Consider the following 15,396-nt stretch of genomic DNA (forward strand, 5'->3'; position numbering starts at 1 on the left):
CTTTCTAGTGGGGGCAAATTAATGGGATTCTTTAGGGAGCCAAACTGAACTCGTATAGCATGCCTAAGTTGATAATAGTGGAACAAATAAGAGCGTGGTAGGCCAAAGTCTAAGCTCAGTTGTTGAAAAGTCTTAAACCCTTGGGCATCATACAAATGACATAAGTATTTTATTCCCTTAGAGTGCCATCGCTGAGTGTTGGGCAATGAGTATAGTTCCTGCAAAGTAGGGTTGAACCACAGGGGATTATTTGGGGATGTGGACCAGGAATATTTAGAGATTTTTGTAATTATATATCGAAAAAGTAAAAGAGAAGTTGCTAGCATAGAGGTGCCTGGTCGACTTGGAACCCTACCTCTATAAACAATGTTTTTATTTTTATTTTTAATGATGTTTATTGTATTCATATATTTGTGAAACTATATATGGTGCATGAGATCTATTATAATATACATTCAGTGTGTTGATATATTCCTCAATGTAAAACCAAGAATACACGTTCACTGGTGTTCTTCCCATCTATGAATGCACTTGTCATTTCATCAATTTTTGGAGGGGAACATGGGTATTAAAATTTTTTCACTAAAAAAATTTTTTTTTTTTTTTTTCAGTATACTGTATAATCCTAATTTGTAATATTTTTATTTAATTTATTTTTTATTTTTTCTGTTTTAATTATATTGATTTAATTAAAATACTCTATTTATAGCACTTATATTAAGTGTAATATACTGTCAAAATGTATATTAATATTTTTTAAGATTTTTGAATACTGTGAGCACTGTGTGTTACAGGTTGTAGTAGTCCATTATACTGAATCAGGGATTCCCTGTTCAAGGGGTTAATCTCTATTTGGGAGAGTGATTTCAGTTTACTAATGGTTACTATGGCAGCATTGATTGCGGGGAAGAACATCAGAAAGAGGCTTGGTTGTTTCCCCGTCCAGCTGTCCGATTACTGCTGAGCGTTGATATCAGGTCAGAAATGAGGCTTGGTTCATGGTCTGCACCATATAGGTGATGACATGATGCGTCGCCCGTGCCCCTTTGAAGACGTCAGATGTGACGAAACTAGTAGGGCGTGGCTACGCATCGTAAGCCATCACTCAGTCCGCCCCATGATTCGCACGGGTGTTTGCTATTTTTATGCCGGCTATTTTTGTATTGCGTTTATGGAGTATACTTCTTGTGACTCTGCTGTTTTAATTAGCAATAAATTTTAATATTTACTACACTATCGGAGCCCCTCTTCTATTTTTATCGACTTCCCTTTGGGATAAGTGGACTTGTCACCCCCTCCCAGGTGGACGAGTTGGTACAAGCCAAGTTGGAGACGCACAGTACACGAGTTGGATCCGGACACCATCCATCCACAGTCCCTGCAGAGGGCAAAGTCTGCTTGCGTGTAAGACCTCGCCAGAGAGGAGGTCCATCTTTGAGGGTAAGGGTCCACCTTTCAACACTGTAGGATTATATGAAAGCTCTTGTCTTCACTCCTCCCCATGAATTTGTGCAGTGTCTGACCGGTCGGAACGTGGATGGTTCCTCCTGCTTCTGTGAAGTAGCTGTCTATCTATGGGACTCCTTCTCCTGCTGTTCATTATATGAACTATCTTTTTCAGCAAATATTTCCCATTTGAGGACTGTTGTTTATCCATTTGGGGTGTGAAATATTTAGAAGTGTTATGATCCATTAGGCACATTTTCACAATTCCCCACTACACAGTAATTATTAGTATTATTTTTGATATATGTTTGTATTCTGTTTTGGTAGGGATTTTGATTATTTTCACTAAGATCAATTTTTCACATAGATTATGAGTAGTTTAATATGAGTTTTATGTTGATTATGAGCGCACGTTTTTTCCTTTTATTTTGATTTATTTTACACAGATATTGGTGTTTTATTTGTGCAGCTATAAGTTTTTTTTTTGTTTTTTTTTTACACAATTTTCTTTAGCACGGTTTTTTATTTTATTTTATGCCAATAGCACTATTTGCAAGATAGTGAGTATGCAGTGTGAATAATAATTTGGCAGGAAGGAACAATGGGGAGAAAAGGAGTAAAAACAAATCAAGCTGACAGTGGGAATTTTAATTCCATAAAAACACATATGGTGCAGGATAAAGTAGATCAAAGAACAGAACAAGTAGAGACTGTAGAGGAAATAACCCCTCCTCCAGTTGCCATCTTCCATGAGTACAGATTTCCTTCCTCGTTCTTTATGGGGCCAATATGGTCTGTCCTCCCTCTTTTACTGTTTATATACTTAAAGAATTTCTTGGGGTTTTTTTTTGCTCTCCTCCGCTATGTGTATTTAATGTTCTATCTTAGCCTCTCTAATTGCACCCTTATATTTCTTGCTGTATTCTTTGTAAAGTCTGAATGCTGATGATGATCCCTCATCCTTGTATTTTTTGAAGGCCTTCTCCTTTTCTTTTATATGCATTTTTACATTGGAGTTAAGCCACCCAGGACTTCTGTTCGCTCTTTTAAAATTTATTTCCCAATGGAATGCACTGGCTAATGCCCTTACTTAATATGCTCTTAAAGCAAACCCATCTCTCCTCCGTGTTCTTTGCTCCTAAGATTTTATCCCAATTAATATCTCCTAGCAACGTTCGTAGTTTAGGGAAGTTGGCTCTTTTGAAATTCAGTGTCTTTGTATTCCTCTTATGTTTCCTGTTTGTGTGAGTTATACTGAAGCTAATTGACCTGTGATCGCTGTTTTCTTAAATTGCCCCTCATTTCCACATCTGTGATCAGGTCTGTATTGTTGGTAATCAGTAGGTCTAGTCACACTTTGTTTCTAGTTGGCGAGTCTACCATCTGACCCATGAAATTGTCCTGCAAGACATTTAGGAACTGGCAAGCCTTAAATGAATGGGCGGAAGGAACCGCGCAGTCCATGTCTGGATAATTAAAATCCCCCATTATGATGACACCTCCCATCCTTGCCGGTAATCCAATTTGTGATATGAGGTCTGTCTCCCCCTCCTCCCTCAGGTTAGGGGGCCTATAGCATACTCCCAGTATTAATTTTCCCTTAGTTTCATCCCTTTGGAACTCTATCCATAAGAATTTCACCTCCTCCTTAGCTCCCCTAGTGATGTCATAGAGTAATGTCGCATTCTCTTGTACATTATTCTTGATATACAGGCATACCCCTCCCCCTTTTTTACCCTCCCTATTCCTGCGATAAAGGGAATACCCTTGAATGGTTGCCAGCCAATCATGAGAGCTGTTAAACCAAATCTCTGAAATTCCCACAAAATCTAAACCCTTCTCGTACAACAGTATCTCTAGTTCTCCCATGTTGTCTGCCAGGCTCCTGGCATTGAACATGCCATATCGTTTAGACCGGTCGCATACTGTCTTCTTATTGGGTGTTCCGAGGTTGCAAATAGGACTTGTTACTATACTTCCCTCAGGTTTACGTGCTTTAGTCAACCTACCACTAATGTCCCCAATACTACGCTCTGGAATATGTTCCGCACTGACTATCTCTACCTCTGGACCTTTCCCCGTCACCTAGTTTAACTTTTCGGCCATCTTCACTAGCAGAGCTGCACCCTCCTCATTTAGGTGCAGTATGTCCCTTCTATAGAGCTGGTGACCGACTGAGAAGTCAGCCCAGTTCTCCAGTAACCCAAACTTCTCCTTACTACACCAGCTCCTCAGCCACTTGCTTACTTCCCTAATCTCCCGCCTTTCTGGTGTGGCTCGACGTACCGGTAGTGTTTCTGAGAATACTACCTTGGAGGTCTTTTTCCTCAATTTAGCTCCTAAGTCCCTAAATTCGTTCTTTAGGACACTCCATCTGCCTCTGACTTTGTCATTGGTGCCAACATGCACCATGACAGCTGGGTCTTCCCCAGCCACTCCCAGTAATCTGTCCACCAGATCCGTGATGTGCTGAACCCGAGCGCCCGGTAGACAGCATACAGTTCAGCGATTGAGGTCTTTGTGGCAGATTGCCCTCTCTGTCTTTCTAAGACTTGGGTCCCTTACCACCAGAATCTGTCTTTCCTTTACCTTTGCTTCCCCCTTACTCTCCCTGGAGGAGTTCTTCCTCTGGCAGCTAGGGCAGTCCCTCAGCTCCAGCAGTGCTGTTCCCTGACTGGTTTCACCAATGTCACTCATACTTATTGGGATGTTCCAGCCCAGGGTCGGCCTCTGTGGCACTTTCCCCTCTACCCTGACTGTCACCCATCTACTTTTTTCATCCCCTGATGAAGTCACGTGTGTGTGACCTCACGCGTAGGGACGGGATGGGCACTCTGCTCTGACATGGACTTACGAGCTCGCCGCTCATCGTAATTCAATGCTGTTTGCTTTGTCATTTATGTGAGTACCTTGATGCTGTTTTTTCAAATAAAGGTTACTAGTGTTGAAACAATATCACACTATTTGGTACCCTCTTTTGTCTTAACTTCTCCACACCTACCGAGGGACCAAGCCCTGTAGGGATTACACCGCGGCTCAGGACTACAAGGAGAGGCAGCCTCCACTGGCATACACCATATGCCATTACCTCATTACCGTAAGGTAAGAGGCCACTGCTTACTATTGTATGACTTGTACACGAAGAGGAGTCACTACTTTTCTCTATTTAAGCACTGCACAGTGGAACTTTTATTCACTCTAAGAAGAAACACTGTCATCTTGACCCATTCATCACTATTTTGCGATTTGCACATATGAACTGTTTTGCATTTTCTGATTTATAGTTTTATATACGGTATCTATTTGCTACACCTGGTCTCTATCTACTATAGAGTTTTGCACATTGCTATTTGCACATATTGATTTTTGCGAATTTTCTTATTTATAAGTCACATTTATTGTTGAACCTATTTACTACCACATCCTATATATTTTTCTGCACTTCACTTTGCAGTTTCTATTTATTGCAGAGTTTTGCACATTGTATTCAGCACAGAGTGATTGGAGTGCTATATGCGTCACACTGTCTTGGTGACAATTTTTTAGATGCTTGCATGCTGCACTCTATTTATTATGTCACATTGATTATTATACATTTATATCTATTTTGTTATCTTGTCAGTGGTCAATGTTTTCCCCACTTATTGTATAGGAATTTTGCATTTTTCCCCGACGACATAATTTTTTTCAGGTGTTTCTAGGTTGTTCATCCTCACTATTTATCACTTAGTGATCATGTGAGCAGCTGGCTACATGTTTGCACCATATATTTTATTCATATTTTATATATTTATTCAGCCACAGCATTAATTGTTAATCTCAGTAGTTTTTTAACCCAGTTTTGGGATCTTTTTAATAATGTCTCCTCTCCTTTGGAATGATATAGTTATATTTATACTGATTACCGTCTCTAATCAGATACACACAATACACAGGTACTCACAATACACACACAAATACTCAGGTAGTTCCAATACTCAACAAAAACAGTTACTCCACAATACACAGCGTCCCCGCTAGACACAGCCAGTCTTTATTTTTTTTATGTTAACTGGTTATCACTGCTCTGCTCAATCTCCCATGTAATCTGACACTTGCAGGGCTTGTCAGTGTCTACGGTCACCCCTACGGTTACAATAATAATATTACTAACAGGAAATTTCAGATGCTACTTACAGGTTAGCTAACTCCTGTTATAACCTCCTGTTTTCAACTCTGGTTTTTAACTCACCACTTAGTCCAGTTCCACTTGGACAGAGTTTCAGCAAGCAAAACGGTGGCAAGCTCAAAGATGAGAAGGCTCAAAATGAGTTCTACAGAAAGTTATATAGGCCTCAAGCACCTGTGACCAATTAACCACTCCCCTTATTAAGTAGGCTGAAGGAAGGAAAGAAAAAAAAAGTCTGTTTAAAAAGTGACAGAAAAGGTGTTAAAAAGCTGCAAAGAAAAACCCCAAAAAGAACATAAAAATGCAAACACAGCAATCACCAGCAGTTAAAAGCATAGAGAGAGGGTTGGATAGAGTTGGAATGGGATCGGGGGATAGATGGAGCCAATATGGGATCAGGGGAAAGGATAGCGTTGGGATGGGATCGGGACATGGGATTAGGAGGAATGGATAGAGTTGGAAAGCAATCGGGGGATTGGGTTTTAGTTTAACCACATGCCTTACAGTGATCGTAAAGGCTCATATATTTTTTTAAATAACAAACATATCATACTTACCTCCACTGTGCAGCTCGTTTTGCATCCATAGACAAGAATGCTGGACTCAGCCCCATCCCCCGATGCCCGCGTCATTGGATTTGATTGACAGCAGCGGGAGCCAATGGCTGTGCTGCTATCAATCTATCCAATCAAGAGCCAGGACCCTGTGGAGAGAGGGACAGCGTGTCACCGGCGAGGGAAATACGGGGCTCAGGTAAGTAGAATGGGGGGGGGTAGGATGCATTAAGGTGAAAAAACACGAGGGTTTACAACCCCTTTAAGCCCCTCAGATTGCTAAGTGCTTGGCCACACCCACATTTTACTGCAGCGCGCTATAAACGCCACAGGTCTTGTCCCTCATTCTGTACTTCAAATGTTGGGAGGTATGGTTAAACTGTATGTATAGCCCAATTTTTGTATTTATTTTTATTGCAGGTATGTACATAGTGCTGACAATTTAATCAATGCATTGTATATTGTACAGTCACATCAGCCCCTGCCCTCAAGGAGCTTGCTCAAATACATACACACACACATACTAGTGTCAATTCGGACAGGAGCCAATTAACCTACCAGCAGCAAAGAGACATGCAAACTCCATGCAGATTGTGTCCCGAGTGGGATGCAAACCGGAAACCCAGAGCTGCAAGGCAGAAATGCACACCACTAGGTCACTCTTTTTAGGTAGTGGAGGATTCAAACATTTATCAAGTTACTTTTTTGCCGTCTGTGTGCCGCTGGGGAGATTTCCCTTTATGTCCTGCCCTTAAGACACAACATGGAATAAAAAGATATCTCATCAAAGAGGGGGATTTCCAGAACACTCGGCTCTATTGGATGAATTCTCGTGTACTGCTTTAAAAGACAACTCAAATTTGGATTTCTATTCACTTTGTCTTGGTGACAATAATCATCAGGCAAATAGAGGTGTGAATCTTCTCAGTGGGGACACAGACAGCAAAAGAAACTTGACAGAATGTCCAATCCTTCTCCAGACAGCCCACTTTAAAATGAATGGGCTGCATTAAGGCAACACGTGTTAATGTGTAACACAATTGTGAACTGTGGTTGTAAACCCTTAGGCCCCTTTCACACGGGACGGATCCGTGTTGATCCGCCCCGTGAACATCCGCTGCTCAGCGGGGATCGCTCCGTTTTCCCCAGCTGAGCCGGCGGATGACAGGGCGGGACCCACACAGTGTGCAGGGACCGCCCTGTCACATCTCCGCTCTCCCCTATGGGGGATCGGAGGAACACGGACCGTCTGTCCGTGTTCATCCGATCTGCTCTGCAGACGGATAGAAAAATAGGATTTTCTTCCGTCTGCAGAATCGAACGAGAGCGGAGCCGGATGACATCAGGTGTCAGCGGATGTACATCCGCTGACAAATGCTATCCCATAGGGATGCATGTATGTCCGTATTTCATCCGAAAACGAATGGATGAAATACGGACATACGGTCCGCATGTGTGAAAGGGGCCTTACTCGCTTCAGGTGATACACAGAGATGAAATAAATCCTCCTACATAAGTTGCACCTGTTTATCACAGTCTGTTCTTCTCTATATCCGTTCAAAGTCCAGAATTTATAAAGCTTGTCTGAGCTGTAAGAAAAGGGGGCGGAGAGCTGAAATTACACTCTGCAGAGCTCAGTGAGGACAGCTCTGACAACTGATTGGAGGGAAGGGACTCATCCCCCCTTCACACAGGAACATAGCTGAGGCTGTCAAGCTGGAGATCCCTCCCCAGTCACCCTTTTTCTCTCAGTGTCAGGAAAACTTGTCAGAACTAATTAATGCTGATAGAGGAATGAAGCAGCCATCACAAATTACACTTGCTGCTCTTAATTGAGACAAGTACACACTATTTAATGACAATGTCATCTATGGAATATCCTTGTACTAAATACAACAGGCTCATGAGTCATATCTCCGAAATGTATTTTAATGTAACATCAACATTTATGAAAACTGTTATATAAATAAATGGGAGAATGACCTATGGGAAAATATAGAACTTCGATGAGTGGCACAAGATGGTATAGTTTGCCTCTAGATCACTCAAACACCTCAATACCACCAATAGAAGCCTATAGATAATAGAAACTATAAGGTGACGTTACAGTGGTACATGGTTCCTACCAGGGCGGCGTTTCATATCTGGTGGCCGTGCCCAAAAGTGCAACGCTTTTGAATTCGCCTCTATAATTTTATTGATTCTCTCATGTAAACCTCTGAAATTGCCCCCATTAAGCAATCTTATAGTATCCAGTAGAAGAGGCCCCGAGACATACGAGGAGATTGATTGCCTTTATATTTGTGGCCACAAAAATCTCCATAGCCAGATCCTGGAGGACATCCACGATACCCTTTCAATTGGTGAAGGCCAAATTAACGTGGATTATGGTCAATTAATGTCTTTCTGCTATCTTAACCGACAAACATAAATTGTTTGAAAGAATATATGACCTCCGGATCTGCTACTAATGGGGAATACGTAACGTGGCAAAGTGCTCCTGGATTAGAAAAAATATACTACCTTACTACAACTTTCCTCTCTCTACTCTATCTTGTTCTCAGGTTACTCATGTTCATGTTCAATATTACCTGAAAACAACACTTAGGAATGCCAACCTATGAGCCTGGGGTTTCTGTTATCACTTCAGGTGGGCCCCTTAGAGGGTTATGTCTTGTTGGTAATGGTGTGTCCCCAAGTTAGCCATCTGTGTACAATGCTTTACACGAGGGGATACGATAACTTGCCAATTGATGGCATTTTTGCCCCTTTGCATTTAGACAACACTTTAACTGATTGCACAACAGGATGCTGCAACTTGGGAATAACCCTGGAGTCTGGGAATGCAACAACTATCTCACTGTTGACCTTTGGAAACATTATGATTGTGTTGTATCACCTCTATTTTTATATATATATATATATATATATATATATATATATATATATAAAAAACTTGCGCTCGGTGTGTTCAAACGTGATAATAAATTAATAGGTAAATGATGGTGACAGCAGCACTCACAACATTGTATACAGCAATAAAGAATAAAATGAAAAGGAACAACATTTGATTCCTTTTCATTGAGGACTTTTATTATTTATCACGTTATTTGTGGAGATAGAGGTAATAAACAAAGAATAAAAAAGTGTTGCGCTTTCACATCATTTTTGCATATATCTCCACAAATAACGTAATAAATAAGTCCTCAATGAAAAGGAATAAAATGTTGTTCCTTTTCATTGTGGACTTTTATTACTCATCACGTTATTAATGGAGATGTATGCAAAAATGATGTGACAGTGCAACACTTTTTTATTCTGTGTTTATTACCTCTATTTTTATGCTTGTTCTTTGTTTTACTGACAACGATCTGTACCAAACAACCTAGTGCAATATGTGAAATTTTGTATTATTTTCTTTTAATGAAACCAATAAAAAATATTGGAAAAGAGACAAGTACACACTGTTGATGGATATGCCTTGTTATTTTTCATGTCTGAAGTTTACAACCACCTTAACTTGTGTGGGCTATTGCAATGCACAAGAAATGCAAAGTGTGAACAAGCCCTTACTGAATCCCCCAGTGTGTGTGTGTGTGTGTGTGGTGGAGGAGGAGGACACAATATGGCTGCTTTATGAAAACTGAAGCTGAAATTAAGCTTTTAATTGCCTTAAATGAAACGTGGTTGAGTGCTGAGGGCAACAGTTCACTTTTGGATTGATTTTTCCTAAATTAATAAATGGGTAATTGTAGGAGTTGAGAAGTGCTATACAGTTACCTGTTTCTTGCTGTGGCCACAGCTACACCATGGGTACAGTTTCCCAGCCTTTAAAGCCACTTTAAATGGATGTTTAGCTGCAATAACTGGAGTCACCTGTGACGTGCTGCATGCCTGTTGATGAGAGAGATCGTTACTCATGTGAAGATGTCTAAGCTCTTCTAACACCATATTGGAATTCTCTGCTTAACGAAAAGCTAGTCACATAGATTGACATCAGGATTTACAATGCATAAAGCATTTTTTTAACCATTTCGCAAATTTGTCATTGCAAGGACAACCGAAAAAATTAAATCATACTAGTAAACCTTTTTACTTGCCTGTAACGCTACTTTACACCCAATATTTGGGTTTTATTTTTTGTGAGAATGTAACACACACACAAAATATAATGTGTGTCTATATCATCATTCAATTGAGAGAGGCAAACAAGTAGAGGTAGATAACCCACCAGAGCATTGAGCATGTGTTTTTTTTATTAATAACTGTAATAAAAAACAAAGAAAAAAAAAAGAAAGATGTAGTCTTACAAAAAAAAAGTCAAATAAATTGCAACTATTTTACTGCAGGATCTAGCCATCAGTGTTCAATTTACCTGATGAGAGATCCCATCTCCAGCACACAAACACACTTTTCGTCTTCTACAGATAGAAAAGGCTACTGATCAATATCCCTCACTGATATCTCTTTCATTCTTGTAAAACTCCAAACCGATTTGTCCCATGCAACAATTGACATACACGTACTAGAATCAAAAAGGTATAAAAAGGCTGTTAAAAAAAAAAGAATATGCCCATTGAGGGCAACCCCATAGGCTTTCCTAATAGGGCACCCCTACTAGGGGTGCAACGGATCAAAAAACTCATGGTTCGGATCGTTCCTCGGATCGGATCATTTTTGGATCAAAAAAAAAAAAAAAAAAATTAATTGAATTTACAAAAACCTGTGAAAATTCCACCACCATATAGCCCCCCACTGTAATATCCACATCTCCCCCACTGTAATATCCACAATCTCTGTCCCCACTGTAATATCCACATCTCCCCCCTCTGTAATATCCACATCTCCCCCCTGTAATATCCACATCTCCCCACTGTAATATCCACATCTCCCCCACTAATATCTACATCTCTCCACATCTCCCCCACTAATATCCACATCTCACCCCACTGTAATATCCACATCTCCCATATGATTGTCTGCTTGCTTGCAATTGAGGCGGCTGATGATGACGCCAGCACGCCGCTCACCTAGGCCGCCACCGGGTGTACCAAGATGGCCGCCGCTCCGGAGCTAGGCCGAAGCCGCGGCCTTTCCTAAGGCCGATCCGAACAGGCTGAACCATTCGGATCACGGATCGGTGACGATCCGTTGCACCCCTAACCCCTACCCAGTTATACTAAGCCCTGTGTAATCTCCCTGCTGGCCAGTGTTGAAGCATACATAGGATTAATAAATTCCCCCCTCATTCATGTGACTGTACCCAGGAAAGAGAATTGGCCACCTAATCACTTCAGCCCCGAAAGATTTGGCTGCTCAATGATCAGAGGACTTTTTGCGATAGGGCACTGCGTCCCTTTAACTGACAATTGTGAGATCGTGCGATGCTGTACCAAAACAAAATTGACGTCCTTTTTTCCCACAAATAGAGCTTTCTTTTGGTGGTATTTGATCATCTCTGCGGTTTTTATTTTTTGCGCTATAAACAAAAAAAGAGCGACAATTTTGAAAGAAAAAAAAAAAAAAAACCACACACACAATATTTTGTACTTTTTGCTATAATAAATATCCCCAATTTTTTTTCTTAAAAAAAGCTAATTTTTTTCTCAGTTTAGGCCGATATGTATTCTTCTACATATTTTTGGTAATAAAAATCGCAATAAGCATATATTGTTTGGTTTGCACAAAACTTATAGCGTGTACAAAATAGGGGATAGATTTATGGCATTTTTATTATTATTTTTTTTACTAGTAATGGCGGCGATCTGCAATTTTTATCGTGACTGCGACATTATGGTGGACACATCGGCCACTTTTGACACATTTTTGGGACGATTGACAATTATACAGCTATCACTGCTATAAAAATGCCCCACCCCCGCGGCAAAATATTATTTAAATCACTTTTTCAATATTTTTTCGCAGTGCTTCTGGGGAAGGGGGTGGGGGTGGGTGGTATGCGGATGGTGTCAGTAGTTTTTTTTTATTTTTAATAATTGATTTTTTTAACAATTTAATTTGTTTTTATTTTTTTTTCACAATGCTTTTTGGGGGGAGGGGGATGGGGCAGTGGACAGTGTTGGTAGGGCAGGGGAGAGTTGGTGTCAGTAGTTTTTTTTATACTTTTTCATTTTTTTTAGAATTTTTTTACATTTTTTTCATATATTTTTTGGGGGGGTTTAGTGAGATGTCAGGGGTCTAAACAGACCCCTGACATCTCCCCTTTGAGACAGCAAAGGGACTGAGGACACACATTTCCCAGTCCCTTTCTTGGCACTAAAGATGAATGAACAGGAGACAGAGGCTCCTGTCCATTTATAAACTGACTAGAGTAAACACAGTTCACTCTACTCAATCACAGGACACAGGAGCGATCTCGCTCACTGTGTCCATTAACTAGTTCCCCCCGCAGCCGGCAGGAGAGGAGAGGAGGGGAGGCGGCTGCAGGGGACGCGGGGGGCCGGAGGAGAACAAGGGGGTGCGGAGAAGGACATGGAGGGGGCCGGAGGAGAACGGGGGTGGAGAAGGACATGGAGGGGGCCGGAGGAGAATGGGGGGCGGAGAAGGACATGGAGGGGGCCAGAGGAGAACGGGGGGCGGAGAAGGACATGGAGGGGGCCGGAGGAGAATGGGGGCGGAGAAGGACATGGAGGGGGCCAGAGGAGAACGGGGGGCGGAGAAGGACATAGTTACATAGTAGGGGAGGTTGAAAAAAGACACAAGTCCATCAAGTCCAACCTATGTGTGTGATTATGTGTCAGTATTACATTACATATCCCTGTATATTGCGGTCATTCAGGTGATTATCTAATAGTTTCTTGAAGCTATCAATGCTCCCCGCTGAGACCACCGCCTGTGGAAGGGAATTCCACATCCTTGCCGCTCTTACAGTAAAGAACCCTCTACGTAGTTTAAGGTTAAACCTCTTTTCTTCTAATTGTAATGAGTGGCCACGAGTCTTATTAAACTCTCTTCTGCGAAAAAGTTTTATCCCTATTGTGGGGTCACCAGTACAGTATTTGTAAATTGAAATCATATCCCCTCTCAAGCGTCTCTTCTCCAGAGAGAATAAGTTCAGTGCTCGCAACCTTTCCTCATAACTAATATCCTCCAGACCCTTTATTAGCTTTGTTGCCCTTCTTTGTACTCGCTCCATTTCCAGTACGTCCCTCCTGAGGACTGGTGCCCAGAACTGGACAGCATACTCCAGGTGCGGCCGGACCAGAGTCTTGTAGAGCGGGAGAATTATCGTTTTATCTCTGCAGTTGATCCCCCTTTTAATGCATGCCAATATTCTGTTTGCTTTATTAGCAGCAGCTTGGCATTGCATGCCATTGCTGAGCCTATCATCCACTAGGACCCCCAAGTCCTTTTCCATCCTAGATTCCCCCAGAGGTTCTCCCCCCAGTGTATAGATTGCATTCATATTTTTGCCACCCAAATGCATTATTTTACATTTTTCTACATTGAACCTCATTTGCCATGTAGTCGCCCACCCCATTAATTTGTTCAGGTCTTTTTGCAAGATTTCCACATCCTGCGGAGAAGTTATTGCCCTGCTTAGCTTAGTATCGTCTGCAAATACAGAGATGGAACTGTTTATCCCATCCTCCAGGTCGTTTATGAACAAATTAAATAGGATTGGTCCCAGCACAGACCCCTGGGGGACCCCACTACCCACCCCTGACCATTCTGAGTACTCCCCATTTATCACCACCCTCTGAACACGCCCTTGTAGCCAGTTTTCAATCCATGTACTCACCCTATGGTCCATGCCAACGCACCTTATTTTGTACAGTAAACGTTTATGGGGAACTGTGTCAAATGCTTTTGCAAAATCCAGATACACCACGTCTACGGGCCTTCCTTTATCTAGATGGCAACTCACCTCCTCATAGAAGGTTAATAGATTGGTTTGGCAAGAACGATTCTTCATGAATCCATGCTGATTACTGCTAATGATATCATTCTTATTACTAAAATCTTGTATATAGTCCCTTATCATCCCCTCCAAGAGTTTACATACTATTGATGTTAGGCTAACTGGTCTGTAATTCCCAGGGATGTTTTTTGGGCCCTTTTTAAATATTGGTGCTACATTGGCTTTTCTCCAATCAGCTGGTACCATTCCAGTCAATAGACTGTCTGTAAAAATTAGGAACAACGGTCTGGCAATCACCTGACTGAGTTCCCTAAGTACCCTCGGATGCAAGCCATCTGGTCCCGGTGATTTATTAATGTTAAGTTTCTCAAGTCTAATTTTAATTCCGTCCTCTGTTAACCATGTAGGTGCTTCCTGTGTTGTGTCATGAGGATAAACACTGCAGTTTTGGTTACTGAAGCCCCCCGATTCACTCGTGAAGACTAAGGAGAAGAATAAATTCAATACCTTTGCCATCTCCCCATCCTTTGTAACCAGATGTCCTTCCTCATTCTTTATGGGGCCAATATGGTCTGTCCTCCCTTTTTTACTGTTTACATACTTAAAGAATTTCTTGGGATTTTTTTTGCTCTCCTCCGCTATGTGTCTTTCATGTTCTATCTTAGCCATCCTAATTGCACCCTTACATTTCTTATTGCATTCTTTATAAATTCTGAATGCTGTGGATGATCCCTCAACCTTGTATTTTTTGAAGGCCTTCTCCTTTGCTTTTATATGCATTTTTACATTGGAGTTAAGCCATCCAGGATGTTTGTTCGCTCTTTTAAATTTATTACCCAATGGGATACATTGGCTAATGCCCTTATTTAATATGCTCTTAAAGCAAACCCATCTCTCCTCCGTATTCTTTGTTCCTAATATTTTATCCCAATTTATGCCTTTTAGCAAGGTTTGTAGTTTAGGGAAGTTGGCTCTTTTGAAATTCAGTGTCTTTGTGTTCCCTTCATGTCTCCTATTTGTGTGATTTATACTGAAACTAATTGACCTGTGATCGCTGTTACCTAAATTGCCCCGTGTTTCCACATCTGTTATCAGGTCTGTATTGTTGGTAATCAGTAGATCTAGTAATGTTTTATTTCTAGTTGGTGCGTCTGACCCATAAAATTGTCCTGCAAGACATTAAGGAACTGGCGAGCCTTAAATGAATGCGCGGTTCCCTCCGCCCAGTCTATGTCTGGATAATTAAAATCCCCCATTATGATAACACTTCCCATCCTTGCTGCTAATCCAATTTGTGATAGGAGATCCGTCTCCACTTCCTCCCTCAGGTTAGGGGGCCTATAGCA

At 41.3% G+C, this 15,396-nt stretch overlaps 1 long non-coding RNA gene across 1 annotated transcript in view; it reads right to left on the bottom strand.

The window, feature by feature from the left end:
* LOC141114557 (uncharacterized) overlaps nucleotides 1-15,396 on the bottom strand; it is a 156,011-nt gene that overhangs the window by 60,096 nt on the left and 80,519 nt on the right. Inside the window, exon 2 of the long non-coding RNA XR_012236928.1 lies at nucleotides 9,949-10,062. This is a non-coding gene — a long non-coding RNA (uncharacterized lncRNA). The remainder of the gene's footprint in view (nucleotides 1-9,948; nucleotides 10,063-15,396) is intronic.

Source organism: Aquarana catesbeiana, linkage group LG12, assembly GCF_042186555.1.
Source record: "Aquarana catesbeiana isolate 2022-GZ linkage group LG12, ASM4218655v1, whole genome shotgun sequence".
NCBI classification, from domain to species: Eukaryota; Metazoa; Chordata; class Amphibia; order Anura; family Ranidae; genus Aquarana; species Aquarana catesbeiana.